Source organism: Callorhinus ursinus, unplaced genomic scaffold (genome assembly GCF_003265705.2).
Source record: "Callorhinus ursinus isolate GAN/ISIS: 27379988/994484 unplaced genomic scaffold, GSC_fseal_2.0 scaffold14, whole genome shotgun sequence".
Taxonomy (NCBI): Eukaryota; Metazoa; Chordata; class Mammalia; order Carnivora; family Otariidae; genus Callorhinus; species Callorhinus ursinus.
Window position 1 is genome coordinate 38530584 of NW_027397076.1, and position 21202 is coordinate 38551785.

A 21202-nucleotide genomic window follows, 5' to 3' on the forward strand; every position below is an offset into this window, starting at 1 on the left:
GACCAGATTATAGTGTTCGGCAATTGATATGTTATCCTTTTCAGAGAGACTTTACTTTTTGTTGTTGTTTAAAATGAGAGTTGTAAATGGATAAAATTTAGGGAGAACATGGCCTAATCACCATTGGAGGAAGATTTTTTGATATTTCAGTGGAGCAGGCTTCATAGGTCTTTTCTAAAAGAGGGAACTTGGTTCCTTAGAGTTTTTGCTTCAGACGACAAGATGGTAATAGTGCATTGCAAGGATTCTCAGAAATTACAGATTGTATCTTTCTCATATCCCTGCATACTTCCCACAACTAATGCATTGTCTGGCAGGAGACGATGAAAAGCACAGGGCTCTGGCAGCTAATAAATAGTTCTGATTTCCGAAGTAGTTCCATAAATATTCATAAGTTCTCCATATTCACCTTATCAGGGTAGACAAGGCCCTGCCCCGTGTGACCTAGTCTCCATTCTGGGTACCTTCTCAAATGGTTAAGGATGTAATAGGAACAGAGAACACTTATTTAGAATTATCTACATGTCAACTATTTTTGCTCTTATAACACAAAAACAGAATGCCATGAAATTTACATTCAACGCTTTTTGTTGTTAATGTGGTGCTATTTATAAGTTTGAATTAAAACGGTTAATGTGTGTGGATCACTTAGTTCTAGGAGATCACTAGGAGAGACCTCCGAAAGAATCTGAACAAGACTCAATCATTACTATCATAGTTATTACTATTATCTAAAAGATATTTGGATCACATACTACAGATCATAGAGTGCCCATGTTTTATTTGGTGAACACAGTGTTTTTAATTATTTTCCCCCGGTGTTTGCCGCTTTTTAAAATTAGGTGGTAATGGGACACGTGGGTGACTCAGTTGGTTAAGTGTCTGACTCTTGATTTCCGCCCAAGTTATGATCTCAGGGTTGTGAGATCGAGCCCTGTATTGGGCTTTGCACTGGGCATGGAGCCTGCTTAAAATTCTCTCCCTCTCCCCCGTCTTTTCTCTCTTTCCCTCTCTAAAAAAAAAATAAATAAATGATAAAAATAAAATAAAATTAGTTGGCAACATTTAAAAAAATCAGGGCATTACAAAGCTTGGATGTTTTAGCTGCTGGGTCCACTTTCTCATATGGCACAGTCATCAGGGACCAACTTGGGCTAGTCTCCCATTTGCCACACTCCTCCCCGTGCCCTATTGTCCCTCACACTGAAGCAGGCCGGGAGTAGCTCTTTACCGTAGCATTTGTGCTGTAGTCTGTTTTCAGAACTGCCTGCTTTTCTTTTCTTCTTTTTCTTCCTCAACATTTCTAGTCCCTGCGGACATTTCAGTTTGAATATCTATCAAAAAGTGCAATATTTGCAAATTGAAAGGGACCTCACGGTGTTGTTCTATCACTTTTCCGCCTTCCCCTTCTTGCCTCTGTCACTGGACGATTATTACTACCGACCCGTGTCCTTCTTTGGACAAGTGGTCTGAGTGAAGGCTTTACCTTGGCAACATCTCTCTCCTGGGAAGAGAGGGTGTGGCCTCTGTGTCCAGGAACCTGACAGAATTTTCTGGGCTTAGTCACTGTTGCAAATGTAATTTCTACTAGTGAGTGGAGCAGACACGAGGCTGTTTCATAGAACCTGGGAGCTTTTACACTTGTTCCCAGCCCATCCCCCAAAATAACCCCTCCACTCTATAATTACATTTACATTCATGAAATTGAGTAAGTAAAAGTTGAAATTCCTTTTAGCAAGAATTCTATGGCTGTGTATTCTGTACAGTTCCAAACAAAAAAAATGACTTAAGCATTCCAGAAGGAATCGGTTGTCTAGTGTTCTGTAACTGAAAATAATTAGGTATTTTAATGTTCCCTTTTTAACTCCTTACTGTGTTAGCGTTTAGAGAGACTATGGTAAAGATTATATCCAGTCTAACTTTTATAAATCAGCTTGCCTTTTCCTACTCTCTTTTTGGGACTAAGATTTATCAATTAGAATTGAGAATGACAAGCTTGGCCCTCAGCTTTTGTGGAGTACTTCAATATTTCATTCCCAAAGTTTCTCTTAATTTTTCTATCGTTGTTTGTCCTCAGAAAGGCCCGTACCAACAAACGTGACTTCATTCTTCTAAGTAGCAATTAGTTTGAATATTGGAGATCTGAATGTATTCAGAAAATCTTCCAAAAATACGTTTGTAATTAGTTGACTGACCGATTACACATCTAAGGAGAAACCAAACTTCTAGCTTTGTTCTTCCACTGCTCTTCAAATATGGTTTCTGGAACACTTCCCTCCACATCCCTTCCCAAGATGAAATACTGTCTAGCTTTTCCACTGCTCTTGGATAATAAATGAACAGTCCTGCATTTTGGCATTTAAAATGACCCAGTCTCTTATCCTATGACTACTAGTCCAGTGCACTGTAAAAATCATTTGAGTCCAATTTAAAGCTTTCTATGTAGACTCTAGTTGGTCATGGGCACTGTTGTTTTTACCGCTTTCCCTCACTTAGCTTCTTCCCTCCAGCTGCTGCTTCTGACCCTTGTAAAGTTGGATCAAGCGATAGAGAAGCTGACAGGAAGAGCTTCGGCGAGACATTGATGGTCTAGGATGGCAGATGCTTCAAGCTGATTCTTTGTCTCAGTCAAGGCTATTGTTGGCTCCTCTTATCCTTCACCGGGGACCTCCGACTGCCACCACCTTGACATAGTCAGTTGTCCAATTAACACTGCTCCTTTGGAGGGCTTCTGTTAGGGCCACATCATCTCTCCAGATCATCACTTGCTTATTCAGTAAGATCCCCTCTAGGGCAACCCCAGGCTGGCTGCCTTTTACGTGGTCCACATCTGAGCTCCCAAACCTTTGCCAGTCATCAGAGGAAGTGCCGTTTGTTCTACCCCAGTCCTCTTTACTCTGTGATCAGACACAGTGGTGAGGCCACAGCCTCTACAAGTCCTATTCTTTGTGGGTGTCAGACCCCAGGCCCTACGTTTCCAAACTCCGGGCCGGGGCGGGGGGGTTGCCTGTAAGTCCCCCGAGATACCCCCTTGGAGTCCCTGTTGTGTGTGTTGGAGTACAATCCAACAACCTTTTTTCAAAGACATTCTCTCCCCACCTCTTCCAGCCCAACTAGAAGGAGATGATGCTGGCCGACTTGGTTTCACCCCCTTGGCAAGTCCCATATGGGTGCCCTAGTAACTCCTATTTTAATATAGGGTGCTTGGAACCGATCGCCTTATTCTTGGACTTTGGTGCCTCCATCAAAACAGAAGCAGAACGACCCCAGCGCTATCATCTAGTTACATAGTCAATCCTCTTGGCTTCGTCTCAGTGGTATGCTGGAGCTGGTCATGAACCATGGCCGTGATTAAAATTTAAATGATATAAACCTACAATTAAATAAATTAGATATTTTTAAAAGGGTAACAAGGACTCAAAGTTCGTCATTTTCTAATTATTTCACTCCATCTTGTTATCTCTGCTTTTGAGATTATTTGCCTATTGTTTCTATATGGTAAAAATAACACCGGAGGGCGTGACACTGCACATTTCTTCCCAACTCTGCATTCAGTGATGTCACTGTGGCAGCCAAAAATCAGCTATGGTGGGAGTATTTACACCAAGGAAATTGGCAAATGTAACAAATCCGGTGCCTCCCCCTTCCCCCATCTTGTCCTTAACATTTGCCAACACACCACTGCTTAGAATACACTCTTCAAAGACGTTAAAAACTAAAAAAAAAAAAAAAAAAAAAGATGTTAAAAACTGTCAAGATAGCAGGTGCAGTCCAAGCTAAGGCAGCTCATTTCAATAAAAAAGGGCTACTTTGTAAGTGCTAACACTTCCGAGGGATCAATAGATTCAGCATGTTCAAACAAAGCGTGCCTCTCTCTCTCCAATGCTTGCAGTTCTTGGGAGATCAAATTGGTTCGTCTTCACAGGTATCCACCCTTAATACATTTTCAAGTAAAAGTCTGAGATTAGACAAAGAAGCTCCTGCAGCTGCACATTCCTTGGCAGCCCACACCATAAATGCTTTTGCAAAAATGCCTCACCCAATTTTTTAAACTGTTCTGGGCTACATTTAATAGTTGATGAAAATAATGACTTTTAAATATGCCACTGCACAATTAGGCCACTAAAGCAACTGAGACACTTTGAGAAGCTTGAGCCTAGGAAATAAGACAGACATACCTGCGGGGGGAAAAAAAGCAGAATATCTACAGGAAAAAGATAGAATGTGGAGGTCAAAATTTGCATCTACATAGTCAAATTGAATAAATGTGAATGACACCGTAAAAGAAACAACCTCTCATTTCTCATTCAATAGTATGCATTTGAGCATTAAATAATCTTTTCATCTCGTTTTGCTCCAGCATACTCCATTGTTTCTCAGAAGTTGGGAGACGGTAGGGAATGCTCATCCTCTAAAAGTGGAGTCTTTTTCATAAATTTTAGAAGGAACTTGTTGACATGAGAGTTATTGACTTTAAAGAAAATAACGTGAAAGCAAAATTATGAGACATATAGAACAGGATTGTTGCTGAGCGGAAGGACCTCCTTTATGAACTTGACCTCTTCCTGCCTGACACCGTCCTGAGATCCCATACGTTGATAGCCAAAGCTAGAAACACCTTTTCCATCTCCCCTATGAGGAAGATTTCCCGGCATGTACCCGGGTGACCATATTGCTTATGGCCACCCTCCCTTCAGATTGGTTCTCCCCCTCCACTGGACTGGGTGTTAAATATCACCTTTGAATACCACCTTTCAAAAATCACCTTTGGATAATACCTTATACCCGACAAAGGACATTCATGTCCACCATTCCAGATAAGCTTCACAATCATTCTGTGAAGTAGGAAAGACAAATATTACTGGCATTTCTTTATTTTATTTTTACTTTGTTCATCATGATAAGTATACTCTTTAATCTCCATCCCCTATTTCTCCCATCCCCCTACCCATCTCCTCTCTGGTAACTATCCGTTTGTTCTCTATAGTTAAGAATCTGTTTTTTGTTTTCTCTCTCTCTCTCTCTCTCTTTTTCTTTTGCTGGTTTGTTTTATTTCTTAAATTCCACATATGAGTGAGATCATATGGTATTTGTCTTTCTCTGACTGACTTATTTTAGTTAGCATTATCGTCTCTAGCTCCATCTGTGTTGTTGCAAATGGCAAGACTTCATTCTTTTTTATGGCAGAATAATATTTCATATATATGTATGCCACATCTTTTTTATCTGTTGCTGCTTCCATAGTTTGGCTATCGTAAAAAAGGCTGCAATAAACATAGGGGTAGATGTATCTCTTTGAATTGTGTTTTATTGGCTCCTCTTTAAAAATGAATTGACCCAGCTCTCTGGGCTAATAGCTGATAGAACAGCACATAGAATCGGATGCTCCTATCTCCTGACTCTGGGTCCAGCAAAGTCTAATAGAAAGAGTATGTATTAGTTTTCTATGCTGTGTAACAAATTCTGACAAACTTAACATTCATTTGTTGTCTCACAGTTTCTGTAGGTCGGAAGTCCTGACATGACAAATCTGGATTCTGTGTTTCCTGTCACAAGACTGAGGTCAAGATATGGGCCATGCTGTGGTTCTTACCTAGAGCTCAAGATCCCCTTCCAAGCTCACTCAGATTGTTGGCAGAATTCAGTCACTTGAGGTTGTAAGACTGAGGTCTCTGTTTCTTCCCAGATGTTGTCCACGGCTCACTCTCAGGCAACTAGAGACTGCCCTAGTGCTTCACTTGGTGGCCCACTCACAATGTGGTAGCTTCCTTCTTCCAAGTCAGCAGGTAAATCTTCCTGGATTCTGCCAAGAGTCTCCAACACCAGAATGTGATCACTGGAATGACTACACCATCCTAGTCACATGTTCCATCCACACTTGAAGAGGGGATGATACAGAATGTGGAACATCAGAGGAGTGGGAATCTTGGAGGCCATCTTGGAACTCTGCCTACCACCAGGCATGAATCCCTGATGCACAAAGAGAACATCAACTTTTAACTCTGCGCTTGCTGGCTTTGTGACTTACCTACCTTGAGCCTCGTGTTCCTCAAAATTAGGGCAATCCTGCTCAGAGAATTATTGTGAGAAAAAGAAGTGCTAGCATCTGGACAGTGTTTGACATACGAAACTTACTCACTGAATACTTTCTTCTGCTCTTGCCACTACATGCCAATGCATGTAGTATTGCATGCAGGTACGCCAGGTTAGCTCAGCATTTCTTATGTTATGATAGTTACAAAGCAGCACGTTGATATTTGACTTTCTGCACGGGCAATGGAACACAGAAAGTCAAAAAAGATGACTAGCTCATCTTCCTTACCCCATCCTAAGGAGGATCTCCTCTATTACATGCTTCTCATATTATCTCCTTAACCTTAAAAACACTGTGCAGTAGGTATCACTATCCCCATTTAACAGGCTAGGAAACTGAGGTCCCATGTACACCGTGAATTAGTGGCAGAGTTCATGACTGTGGATCTCAGCCTGTAACAGGGTATCCCACGAAAGAGCCACTAAGAAACCAAGACATGAGTGTGTGTGTGTGTGTGTGTGTGTGTGTGTGTGTGTGATTCATCAGGAAGGAATGCAAAGAATTTCCCCTCCCCTCAGGGAGAAGGCTGGGCCCCTTTACCCTCAACAGAGAGTGCACAGATTTTCAAAATGTTGCAAAGGTCCATCAATTCCTATTGTGAGAGAAGAGGAACTGAAAGAATATTTTGTGAATAAGGACTCAAGAGAGAGGGACTGGAATTACTGATAGTGATCTGTTTCTCTCACTATTTAGTGCTATTTTTAAGGTTCAAAATAATCCTTTTGTTTTCATTGATGTAATGTCATTATTTCCATATCTTTTAAAATCTTCAAATATGAAACAAGATCAGTGACCCAATTATTTAACTCTCAACGAAAGAAAAACAAAATGAAAACAAAACAAAACCTTGCTGAACACATGTTCCTACCCAGAGGATGATTATTTCTAATTGAAAAGAAGATATACTAATTTAGAAAGATTACTCCAAAGCCCTCAAAAAGGAGAAGAGATTTAGTAACTGACAAGGCAGAATTAATGCTGCAAAAATAATTCTGACTTTAGTTTAAAGATTTTCTGAAAAAGGGGACTATGATCATAGCAGTATTAAAATGGATGCAGGTTAACACTCTGATGACATGGTCATTTATACTGAAAATGAAAGAAGGGGAACATGAACTAGATACATTTTCTTTGAAATAAAAGCTACATCTTTCCAGGAATGAGGTCTCTGTAAAAAGAAAAAGTGAAGCCTTCAAAAAGATGTCAGAGTATAGAATAAGAGATGGAAATCTTTGAAGTTGAAGGCCTCAGAGAAAACTATTTGGAGATAGATTATTACCATTTCTTCATCATTTCACCAACTGGTATAAAGTCAGAGAAAGAGCTTTTCAGCAACTGGCTCATTTAAATTTTATTTATAGAGGATTTAGCTCTGAAGAATAAGGAATATGTTGGATCTAACAAAATTTTCAAAAAAATAAAAAGATTTTCATAGGCCGAAATGAGCACTTTCTAATATAAAGGTTAGAGTCCTTTGCTTGGGTACAAATATATCTCACTCTGTAGGTATGAGACAGACGTCACACACATGAGTTAGCAATAAATGTTGTAGGCAGAGATTGTGTTGCCTACCCGTTTCCATTTTCCCTTCTTTCTTTGATTAATTAAACAAATTTTATCAAAGTATAGTGGACACACAATATAATATTAGTTTCACTTCCCTTCTTCCCTAATAATAAAATCTGGATTTTATTTGGAACCGCAATGTGCCTAGCTAAGACTATATTTTTTAGCCTCCCGTAAGGAAAGGTTTGGCCATTGAGATATAAATGGAATCTTTTGCAAATAGTTTTATGATATCCATTTAAAGGGTATCGATTCATGTAGGAGGAATATCTCTTTTGCATCTTGCCCTTCCCGTTCTCCTGCCTGGATCATAGAGGTAATGGCTGGAGCTCTAGCCACCACACTGTGTCATGGATGATTGATATGAGCTTACTCATATCATACCCTTAGGTAGCAGAGAAGAAAATTAAGGAAACACTGCATCCCTGATTACATCATGGAGCCTCTATACCATCCCTGAACTGTACTACTTCAGGACTTCCTTTGTGTAGAGAATAAACTCTTACCTAGTTGTCCCTCTAGTCAGGTATCTGTTACGAGCAGAGGAACTCAATTCCTGATACTGGTCAGCAATACCATGTGATTATGAAAATGGTCCAAATGGTCCAAGATAGCATTCATAACTATTTTGTACCTGGGTAAGAGTACACAAAACAACACAAACAGAACAACAGCAATGAAAACTGATGCCAGAATTCACCTCTACTGCGAGCTCCAAAAGAGAGGTGAAAGTTATTTTCCTCCAGCGTCCTGCAAGAGTATGATGTTGGATTGATGTAGAGTTCAGGAAAGCAGAAGATAAGGTGGAGGATAAAGGCAGAAATGGCTGGCCCCGGGACGGGTAGGTTGTGAAGCCGGGAAGAGAGGGGAGAGGGCTTGCAGCACCCTGGGGACTTAGCAGTCCTAGGAGCAAATGTCCGCACAGTGCTCCAAGGAATGCTGGACACCAGACAATAAAGCTTTCATTCCAGTTATGTCAAAGACTCTAATGCCCACGCCTGATGTGCAAGGAAGAGAGCCTTAACATGGCTCTTTACATGGACGACAGCAGACTTGGATCATGAAACTCTCCTGGGGACCCATGATGCCCTGAAGATAAAAGACAGATTCCTCAGTCTCCGGGACCCACAGAATACCTTCTCCACCTCAATCTTCCCTTTATGTGACCCTACAGAGGCAGTAATGAATAAAGAGTGATAGCGAGTAGTGACTTTTTCATCGGTATGGTGAGGGAAGCCTCCAATTTGATTTAGAACAGCAAAAGTACTTTCTTGCATCTGTGTGTGATAAAATAAAGTCCATATTTTTACGGTGTGTTATTAAAAAAAAAAAAAGGCAGTGCGAGTTCTGCTCAGCTTTGGTCACAGCATTTGATGAGTGGCCAAGAGAGCAATGGGACAATGTACTAAATATAGCTGGCTGTCCTCTGTATTCATTACTTTCTTCTAGTACCTCCAAGTTTTAGCGGGGCATATGGCTCCCTAGAATCATCACATTCCCCAATCTCTCTTCCTTACAGGAGCAGGCACGTAACTAGGTTTGAGTCAATGAGATAGAAGTAGAAGCGGCAGTTGCTGGGCACCCTTCCTAAGGGAGAGTGTGCATGCACACATAGGTCCTTCTGCCCCTACTCTAGCCTGCTGCTTCGCACTTGGTGCAGCCACTCAGATCTCAAAATGGAAGCTGTGTACAGAAGAAGAGCAAGCTAGCTGGAGCCTGGCTCTGTGGTATTGTGGGAGGCCATACTAGATCACTCACCAGAAGTTTTAGACAGAGAAATATACTCACGCCCTGTTTAGACCATAACTGGTTAGATTTTCAGCTACTTTGTAGCAAAACCTAACTATCACAGAAGGCTTCAGGAATCACAATCTTGTCAGTGTTGAAGGGGCTGGGTCTACTGACCCTGAAAGAGGTCACTCAGAGGAAAACGGTAGCTGTTTTAAAAACCTGAAATTTATTGCAGGAGAGAGATAAGCTTTATTCCATGTGGCTCTAAGGAAGAAATTCTAGAAAGACAAATATGGATAAAATCTAAGACAAACTATGAGTATCACTTCGAATTGAAGTTAGTGTCTGACCTGGATACTGTCACTAGCTCTGTGATCTGGTGTGACTTCATAATTTAATCAAACCCTTCCTTGGACTAGAAGCTCAGTGAGGGCAGGGACACCCCTTCTCCTTCTCTGCCCCCCCCCCAAAAAGATTTTACCCAGGGTTGGCCCTTGGAGGTACTGGATACAAGATTTGTATGTGGGTAAAAGGACAAAGCAGAGCTAGAACGAGGAGTGAAACGTCTTTGCAGGGCCAGAGGAGTGAGCTTTGAGGATAGTCTTGCCCCCAGTAGCAAACAGAATTTCATTTCTTTTTAAATTCAGTCCCTTTTCTTGTTTGGTTAAGTCAAAGCAAAATCTCCTTTCAACAGTTAATGCTGGCAAAAGTGACCATTATCACATAACAGAAGAATGTATGGGACAGTAATGATTCTAAGGAAGAGACAGGGAAATTCTCCATTTGCTTTCTCCAGTGTGTGTGTACATATGTGGAAATATTTAAGGAGGAATACACCAGGAAATATGGTATCAGACCTTCCTCACTACTGCTCTCAGATATTAGACATTTACTGTATTTCTTTTATCCCCTTCAGCCACATCTCAAGCCATGCCATCTTGATCCCATTCAGAAAATTTGAACTTTGTAAGTAAAATTATATCAGATGTTTTGGTCACAATTTTCTTTGTATTCCTTTTATCCCCAAAACTAATTCAGGTGTGCCCTGCTTTAAAAAGTCAAATATAGTATACTAGAACCCGAACTTGCAACATATAAATTAGAGGGTGAGAATTTACAAGGAGGTTCTAAATGTATCTTCTTGGGAGAGAGACAAACATTGAAACTAAAGCCACTTTGTTAGAATAAAATCAAAATATCTCTGAAATTAAGAGGCAGACCAATAAGAAAATACTATTTTAAGGACGCAGAATCACTTGAGACATCCTTGTGATTAGGGCATTCATTGCAAATAGAAGTGATTAGATATCTCTGGAGTCTAGCAATCAACAAAAATCTATGACAGAACAATTGTTTTCTTTTTTTAAGGATTTTATTTATTTATTTGAGAGAGAGAGAGAACGAGCGGGTGGGGGGGGAGAGGTAGAAGCAGAGGGAGAAGCAGATTCCCCGCTGAGCAGGGAGCTGGATGCAGGGCTCCATCCCAGGACCCCAGGATCATGACCTGAGCCAAAGACAGATGCTTAACAGACTGAGCCACCCAGGCGCTCCTAGATAGAACTATTGTACAAAGAAGAGTTCACCCTACATTATATTGGAGGGAAATTATTATTTTAAATAAAATGTTCTTACAGAAAATAATCACAGTAACAACACAGTGTTTTCCATGATGCTTTTTATAAAAGAGCCCTTTGAATCAGATATTTGGTACTAGATCACTCATTCATTCATTCATTCACTTAGTAAACATCACTTAAAGCCCTCTGCCGCCGCTCCCCCACACCCCAGGATAACTGCTGAGCATCCAAAGAATAAGTCACGGAGGTAAGACAATTTGTTCATTCACAGGCAAGGAAACATAATAGCTTATGGTGAGTGTAAAAAACTATTGCGAATCGGAAAATAAGCTTTCCAAAGAGGAGCTGTGGCTTAGGCCACCTCCTGTTCCTTGAGAATAGAAGGAATTGATACATGGTTCTCTGCACTACTTTCTACCAGCCTTCATCAAGGTTGGCAGATGGGGCTCGGAAGAACAATCACAGTCCCTAAGGGTTTTCATTGTATTCTACACCAGCTATGTTGACTGTTGACTTTGGGAGAGCTTTTGCCTCTGGATTATGCTTGGCTTCAGTAGAGGATCTGGAAAGGAATAAGAAGGAGCAGCTTGCTTTTTTTTTTTTTTTTGGTTTTTTTTTTTTACTTAGGACGAATGATTTCCACAGGCAGAAGAGGAGGATCTTATCCAAAAGTTGGAAGGACCTAAAGACTGAAAATGGCTACCATTATATGGTTTCTCTGAGAGAAACTTTCCTTATACTGGATTAGAGAAAGCAACTGGAAACCAATATTCCTTGATTACCTCCTATGTGGTGGGCATTGTACTGCGAAAGCTTACAAAAAATGTTCTGCAAGGTAGCCAGGATATGAATAACACCACATTCTTATGGATAAAGAAAACAAATCTTAATTAAACCACGTGTCAAAGTCTCAGAGTAAGAAAATGTCAGAACCAGATTAGGAACTCTGTGTTTCCCTGAAACTGAAAATAAACTTTCTATTTCCAAAACTATAGAAAAAGACTGCTTTCTCCTCCATAATTCTGGGACTTGGAGCTGGCTGGAGGGACACCATATGCCTTTTCATATGTTCCTAATCCAAGGAGTATTTCTCTAGAGTAAGATCTGCAGACTGAGACCCAACTGATGCATAGGGTATATAGATGAATGGGTACAGCTGGGAAAGATTAAACTTTTGTCCAGGGAAGAGGGGGAAAGAGAGTTGGAGCATCTGCCACCCTAAGAGAATGCCACTCTGGAGTGAGCTTCCTGCAGAGAGCTTCCTGCAGTGAGCATGTGGGAGATATTGTCAGGCAATGCAGCAGGGTAAGCTGGGGAGACCGACCTTGGCCTAGGTGGGGTGTGGGTAGGAAGCAGAGTACCTCAGTCCGACTGATGAGTTTGGAAGGAGAAGCTGGACATGAGATGACCAGCCCTTCTTCTTCCTTTTATTTTTAGGTTCTACCAATCTGTGAGAAGACAGCTTATTCCTTCTTCACGTTACAAGATTTACGGGAGCAGGTCCCCTCCTGGGGGAGGAGTTATGGTTGTCAAATGCCAACCCTGACCGGGTTGGTAAATCTGTCTCATTCTGGAAGCAAACTTGCTGATAGAGAAAACATTCGCCATTATCTGCTTCATCAGTAAGAATGTATTTTGTATTCCTATCTGCCTTACCCTTTTGTCCAGATTTACATGAGAGAAAGCAGGTATATTATTGATTGGGCCCCCTCAAACTTCAACCAGGTAAATAGAAGGAGGAAGCCGGGTCCAGGGGATAGAATACATGTCATAGGTAGGAAGAATTTAGACCCATGCAACTGAGCTGTGGTGCTGGCGGGAGACATTTCAGTAGGAGGAGCAGAGAGGTATGCAGTCGGTATCAGCCGAAACCTCTTTTGGAGAGATTGATTCTGCGTGAAGTACCACCCCAACTTCAGCCAAGTAGCAATCAGGCTCAGCTTAAGCAAAAAGGAAGCGGGGGGCGGGGGGTTGGATTAGCCCAGTTTTGCTCCAAGCTTAAGGAGACATGTTCTTTTTTTTTCAAATTCATTTTATTCTGCTCCCAGAAGACCAAGTAGAAGAAAATTCTGTTTGTTTCTAACCTAAGTTTCTAGCCAGAGAATGCAGAATCTATCTGGATCACCCAGAGGCCAGTTCTCCAGAGCAAGCCATTACAAGGGGATTTAAAATCACAGCACTAGCTACTGACCAAATATTTGGCACTGTCTCTGTGTATAAAATGAGGTGACATAAAGGAGTGTGGCTGGCCCAGGAATTCAGGATATTGTTCTCTCTTCTTTGGGTCCGTGGACCAGGGAAGAAAAAAGAATTCCTGCCTCAGGTTTAGAATAAATGTTCTTCTCTTCAAGTATATATATATATACACACATACATATACATATTACTTTTTCAAATTCTATAAATTGCATACACTCATTATAGAAAAATGGTAAGTTGAATGAAGAAAATAAAAATTTTTTAAACTCCCAAAGTATTGGCTGCAATAATGAGAAATCCAGACGAAGCAGTATGAAGATAGTACAACAGCTATATGATCCCTTCAGGAATCAGAATCTTTCTGATCAGGGATCTTCTATCTTTCCCTTTTACCACACTTACCATGAAAACCTTTGCCTCATATCTGGTGCCTCATGGCTGCAAGATGGCTGCTCTAGCGCTAGGCCTCATATCCTTCTAAGGCAGGGCAGTACCTCAGAAAGGTAAAAGGTTTGTTTTGTTTTGTTTTGTTTTGTTTTTAGAAACCCTCACTTTAGATTTCAGTGGTCAGCACTTCTCACATGGACTCCTAACTGCAAGGAAATTCAAGAAAGTGAGTATTTTTGGCTGGGCCCATGACCCCCCCCAAATGAAATCAGGGGGATTTTGTTGGTAAGGCAGAGGAAGAAATAGTTACTGAATAGGAAAGTTGGGGTTTCTTCCAGTCCTGGCTCAGCCCACGTCCTGCCTCCATGTCCTTTCCTATGTCTTGCAGCATCCGTAGCCCAGGCCATCCTCTTAGTAACCCCTGGGCTCTTCTGTCACCCAGGTTGGCACACCAAGGCTTCTTCCAATTTTACAGCTGGCTGACAAAATGAGAATCTCCATCTTTTCTAGTTATGGATCCAGCTGAGACCATTACACGTTTTCCAAGCATGTATATAAATGTTCCCTACCATTTCATAACCTGTTCTTTTCTCTTAATGATGCATTTATCATCAGTAGCTTGGCAGCAGATGCAATTAATTGCATCTCAGCTGCACAGCATGCTTCCTTGATTCATTCTATAAATATATGCCAAGCAGTATTGAAGATGCTGGGGATAGACAGTGAACAAAACACACAAAGTCTCAGCACTGGTAGTGCCGATAACCTGGTAAGGGAAGACAGTGAGCAAATGCGTGAGTAAGTACACATTATATCAGATGGTGATAAACATGTAGGAGAAAAATAAAGCAGGGTGAATGACTTAGGAAGTGTCAGGAAGGAGAGGTGTCCTATGTTATACACACAATGCTCAGGGAATGTTATACCAATAAGCAGATGACTGCTTATAAGAAAGAGAGCAAATCATGTGCATTTTTGGAAATTTTCCAAGCAGTGAGCACAGCACATGCAAAGGCCCTGACATGGGAGATGTGTGGTACATCTGAGAAACACTATCAGGACCTTTGTAACTGGACCAGGGTTAGCAAGGTGAGCAAATTCAGAGATGAAACAGAGATAGTACTAGAGATTCTGATATAGTCAGGAGAGCATATTTTTATTAGTCACATGGTATTAAATCACTTTGTTAGGCACTCAAGTTATTTCCAATTTTTCATATTTATAATTGACTATTTTTACAGGTTCTGGGCCACAGACCAAAATTCAATGACCCCTACATTAAAATAATAATTGATTAGTTTTGTTTTTTGAGACAAAGTCTTAAGCACAGCTCATCTTTTCTAAAGTAATGAACAAGGGAGGGAAAATAATACTAAAATACCCTCCAGGGGCTCCTGGTGGCTCAGTCATTAGGTGTCTGCCTTCGGCTCAGGTCATGATCCCAGGGTCCTGGGATTGAGCCCTGCATCGGGCTCCCTGCTCTGCGGGAAGCCTGCTTCTCCCTCTCCCACTCCCCCTGTTTGTGTTCCCTCTGTGGTTGTCTCTGTCTCTGTCAAATTAAAAAAATAATAAAATCTTAAAATAAAATACCACTTCATTTACAAACAAAACAAACAAAAAATGTGCTTACTATCTTAGTGAGGTGGATATGGGAGAATAGTAAGGAATAGAGGGAGTAAAGGGGAAATAGGAAGAAGGAAATAGAGAAACATAGAAAGGAAAAAGGGTGAAGTCTCCCAAAGTAGAAGGGGAGCTACCAGTTCTTTCTCTTTTTGCATGACAAACTACCTTAAATTGGCAATGTGAAACAACCGCCATTTTATTAAGCTCAGGAGTCTGTGCGTCAGGAGCTTGGGCTTCCCCACAACATGGCACTCTTAGCATATTTGTTGCATGGCGGCTCGCTTTTGGGAGGCCAGGGTGGGAGTCCTTCTATAGGCTAGGCCTGGAACTTGTAGGGCATTGCTTCTACCACACGCTGCGGGCAGCGCAGTTAGAGGCCAGCCCAGATCCAACGGGAAGGGAAATAGACCCCACCTCTCAACGGAAGGAGTGTCAAAGAACTTGAAGCCATTTTTAATTTACCAAGAAGAAATAGCCAGATTCCTTAGCCTTTACCCATGTGAGATCCATGGCGGCAATCTCACAGCCACATGACAAATTAGGCCAAACTTGAGCTCACTGTGGCTTACATTCCTGAAGTGTCTCCTTGAACTCCTCAGCTACATCTCATAGATGGTTAATTCTTCCCTAGATCTTGAAAAACTGCCTTTAGTAAATAATAACTTACAGATTTCCTCTATAGTCTTTAGAAAAACACCATCCTGAAAAACTTTTTTGTTTGTGTTTTGCTCTTTCTTGCTGACAGCCTGAGTTTTTTGTGTGTGTATCATGGAGTAAGTTCATATGTATGGCCTCATAAGCAGTAAATTGTCCAAGGTAACAATTTATGCCAGGAGAGTCTAAGAGAATGTTGATTGTATATATTTTACTACCTGTGTACTTTCTTGAAGAGACGGTGGTTTGATAACATATTATTGTGAAGCTGCTCTGTTTGGGGTACTTATTTGCAAAGCTGCATTAGCTAATTCCTTCCAGACTTCAAGATTCAGGTCATCTGGATCCACTGATTTGTGTATGTTCAGATTTTTCAAGTCTTCCTTTACCTGCATTGACAGAGCATATATTTGACAGAATAATATTAAAAAAATATAAGATGACAAGCAGATGGTCAGAATCTTGACTAGAAAGAGATCTTGTTGAAAATGGCTTGTGAATGTAGACCGTGCTTTTGTTTATGGGTATGTCCTTTTAAATATTTAGTTTGATCACCAACGGAGTTCTTGAAAGAGCCCAGTGCCTGCAGAAATATGCTAGCTGATATCCTCTACTTGAAGTAATGTCTCCCTTAAAAAAAGGGGAAGAAACAAATGGAGAATTTTTCTAGGACTCCTTGCTGCCAGATGTCCGTATTGCTACCTAAATCATGGAGGTAAAAAAACCTTTTCCTGATCCTCTATGCCTGATGCAGCCCCTTTTTCAGTTAAAAAAAAAAAAAAAAGGAATTCAACCCAGTGAAAACAAGAGAAGGGGAGAGAAAAAAGAAATGGAAAGACAAAGACTCATACCAAGAAGAATTTCCAGGAATTTCAAGTTTGCTGCTTTGTGCTGGGAAGGCAGACTAGTGAGGAATCTAGGCTCCACACTGATACCTGAAATAAGAAAACTAACACTTTAATATTTGAAGAATGGAAAGCTCCATTTAAAACCCTGGACACGTTGTACAAGACACACAGGGAAACTTGGTAGAGTGATATTTGAGCTTTTTCTACAGACTTTTCTTCATAGATGCTGGTGTCCCATTAACAGAAAAGAATGTAGATCAATATTTTGGCAGCAACATCTAGTACCTTTCATTATTCAGATAGTCAAATCTAGTGCCCAGTTGCCATCAACCTCTGGCTGTCATCACTGAAAACGCTGGTGAAGTAGAGGTGGCCCAGTCACTGGAATGTCAGAACCCACATTCTGCCTTACAGTCTTGGATCCCCATTTCAATTGCTAAGGTATATGGGCAGGGTGAGGGCAACAAAGCAAGCCTGGAAATTGCTTACATCTATTACCAGCTATTCGCTGCTGAATATTTTAGGATGGTTGAATGTTTTGGGGGGTGGACCTTCTATCTTTAACACACATAACCTTCTTTGTCTCATACCAGGATATAACCCCAGGTACAGCAGTACCATCAAACTCTAACAGCCATGTGCCATTTTACAACCTCAGGCCTATTTCCTCTATCTCTTGTGGCCTTCAGCAGTTTTGTTCATTTCCTTACATATACACTTATTCTCTCTCCCTTCTTGTTATACACAGCCAGGTTCTTTTTTATCTCCCCCTAGGAGTTATGAGCCATTTTAGTGATTCAGATGAAGCCTTGGGGTGCCTGGGTGGCTCAGTCGGATAAGCGGCCAACTCTTAATTTTGGCCCAGGTCATGATCTCAGGGTCCTGGGATCGAACCCCATGAATGATCTTGGGGTCCTGGGATGGAACCCCACATGGGGCTCTGCACTCAGCAGGGAGCCTGCTTCTCCCTCTCCTTCTGCCCCTCCCCTTACTCATGTGCTCTCTCTCTCTCTCTTTCTCTCAAATAAATAAACCTTTAAAAAAATAAAAAATAAATAAAATGAAGCCTTATTTTTAATGCCATCGCACTGAAATGTTTAATAACTAAAAGTATCCTTCACATTCTCTAAAAAGACACTTTAAGAGATTTTCCCCTTTATATACAGAGTGCAACAATTCATTATTCTAAAACTATAGGGCAGGGCTGGACAATATGGCAGAAGCTTCATCCACCTGCTTCCAGATGAGACTGTTTTTGGCAATGCACACAAGCAGGTCTCTCTTGGAGAAAGAATGTGATTTTACAAGAAGTAGAACAGTATGGAAAATCAGCCAAATAGTAAGTCATTGACTACCAGTTCATTAAAGAACCAATTTGCCAAAAGACCAACTTTTCAATATTATTGTTTCACCAAAAACTTGCTGCTTTGCAGTTATTAACACAATTGCTTGAAAAAATTCCAAGATTGATACTATGGGACATCATCACACCTGCAACTTCATACTCTTATTATATCACATGCACACAAAGTCCTCCCACCATCTGTGTAAAAAAAATTCCCAGCAAATTGCTTATAATCCAATTCCTTCCTCTCCCTATCAAGAAAGAAAGTCTGTAAATTATGAGAAGTAGGAAAAGCAGTAGGCTGGGTTGAAAACATATTGGAAGATAAAAGCCATATCCCTTTTAAAAATCATGGAGATTGGTGACATGCCTAATACCAGAATGTTTAAAAGCCCAAGAAATGATTTCTCCCCAAAGTAAGCTGTATTGAGCAGACTGACTGAAACACAAAGTCCCATTACTTTATTACTTGTCAAAAAAAATTATGGATCATTAAGGGTGACCAAAGTGGTCATTGGGCCAGCTGATTTATTGACAAATTATTATGTGAAATAAACTTTAATGGATTCATCAAGAACCATTACATAAGTACTCTTTTAAACAATTCTAGAACTTGTAAATTTTCTCCCCAGAATTTCCTTGCCTGCAAGTCTAAGTTCATGCAATTCCATTTTATTCTCAGTAGATATACTGATGAGCTAATTAAAACAGTAAAATCATTCATCAATAAATACTTTTTAAGTACCTACCAAAAATATTTTATTAGACACTGATAGGTGAAGAAAAGAAAGGAAATACTAAAGAAATAGGTGACAAAAATTCTGCTCCTTCCTGACTCAGAAGATAAAATATTCATATGCTGGCTGACTTGAGAACAATTACGAAACATCCTATCAGCGAATTCACAATAGCACTGTGTGAGCGTAATGGGCAGACAGCTCTGACCTCTGGGTGGGTCATGCCCACAATCCATCCCCAGTATCCACACTTGAAAACAAATCTTTTCACCTCTGGCAGCACGTCTTTTTTCCTGTCAAGGTAAGACCGCTTTCCCATTTTCAAATCATAAGATATTTATCTCTCCATGCAAATCATTCTCAACCCTACAGGTGTTTTTACACTTTCTATTGTTTTACTCATAGGAGTATATTTTGATTTTAAACTCAAGAAAAATTCAGAAAAAATTTCAGAAAAATTTGAATTCAGTCTATATATTTCCTAGCATAGATGCTTGAAAATATACTAAGATAATAGTTTTTAAATATTTGTACATGATGACTTTGAGTAACACAGGGGTCAGATGCCTGTAAACATCTACTTTTGACATCCTTCGTGTATTCAGAGAAAGTTTGGCCCAAGTTAAAAGACCAGGTGACTAACCAGTGAGCCAAATGAAGATCTACAGGGAATATAAGAGGCTTAAAAATACTGTAATTTCAGTTAGCTAACTGAAATTAAAATAAAAACTTTAAAAAATACTCTAATTTCAAAGGATGGGTTTTCTAATTAAAATGCAACCAAAGTTCGCACAAATGCAAAAAGGAATCTAGCTGGCGTTAGATTCCAAGGATTTGGGACTCCGAAATTATACATAATTTTTTAGACATGCATCTTAATTACTTGGAAATAGCTTAAAAAATAACCAAAACATTATAACAGTTCCTGAGGCACGGGAAGAGCATCCAAGAACCAAGCGGCGCCATCTTCCGAGACAGAGACCACATTTCTTTTATTGTTATATGCAGCAGGGTGCATAAGGTTGGCGGTCAATAAATACATTAGTAAAACGTTCACATAATGACAAGCTTCCATGACTGGAGGGAGCTTTCATCGAAGATATGAATAATATTTTATAAACCCCGACAAGCAAAATGGTACAATTATGTAGATAGACTTCTCTCAAATACTTGTTGATGTCAATATAATCAGATATGGCTCACTTCCATGTATTCAGCCTTAACTGTCTTTAGAGACTATTCAAGATCTAACTAACATACTGGATACACAGTTTGCTATATCTGAGTGTCAGCATGATAAGAATTAACAAAACAGAAACGCCTGTTTTTAACATACCCTTTGTATTCCAAGTCTACATCTGCTATCTTGGCTTGTTCTATCTATCTATCTCTCTATCTCTCTCTCTATCTATCTACCTATCTATCATCTATCTACCTATCTATCTATCATCTATCTATCTATCTATCTATCTATCTATCTATCTACCTATCTTTCTAAAGCTGAATTTTTAAATTCTTGAAGTGCAGGGTTGCAAGTGTCTTTTAAAGACATTCTAGTCCAGCCATCCAAGTCCAAATTCCTCCACATTCTAGTCTAGACACAGAGATTCATCGCTGGACTGAAACATCCATACCTTTTGTTTTGTTTGGTTTTGTTCTGCCTAAAGCAGGGATCAGCAAACTGTTTCTGTAAAGGGTCAGAAAGTAAATATTTTTAGGTTTTGTGGGCCATACAGGCTCTGTTGCAATTATTTCACTCTGCCTTTATAGTTCCCAAACAGCCACAGATGATAGATAAAGGAGCAAGCATGGTTGTGTGCCATTAAAACTCTATTTACAAAACTAGGCAGTGGGTCAGATTTGGTTGAGCCCTGAACTAAATAATTTGCTATGGGGTATGGAGATAAATTTTTTAAGAAAGCCAAAATAATATGAATAAAATACTCATAATAGTAACAAAAGCTATCCCTGGCTTTTCAGTCCAGATGACTCAAAATTTCTAAAATAAATTGGTCTTCTTACTAAACACTTCTGTTGGGCACTATTAAGTAAGGATCACCTCCTCCCAACCTTGCCAACCCAAAGTAGAGGTAAAAAGGAGAAGCTAACAGATATCCATTGCAATCACCTTTCTATATCCCAGCTATTCTTTTCTTTTTTTTTAAGATTTTATTTATTTATTTGATAGAGAGAGACACAGTGAGAGAAGGGTCACAAGCAGGGGGAGTGGGAGAGGGAGAAGCAGGTTTCCCACTGAGCAGGGAGCCTGACTTGGGGCTCGATCCCAGGACTCTGGGATCATGACCTGAGCCAAAGGCAGACGCTTAACTGACTGAGCCACCCAGGTGCCCCTATATCCCAGCTTTTCTTAAAGGTGACATTACCTTTTTTTTTTTTTAAAGATTTTATTTATTTATTTATTTGACAGAGAGAGAGACAGC

The 21202-nt window shown here is 40.2% G+C and overlaps 1 pseudogene; it reads left to right on the top strand.

Annotated features, from left to right (window-relative positions):
* LOC112832544 (metaxin-1-like) overlaps positions 1-21202 on the top strand; it is a 34453-nt pseudogene that overhangs the window by 1377 nt on the left and 11874 nt on the right.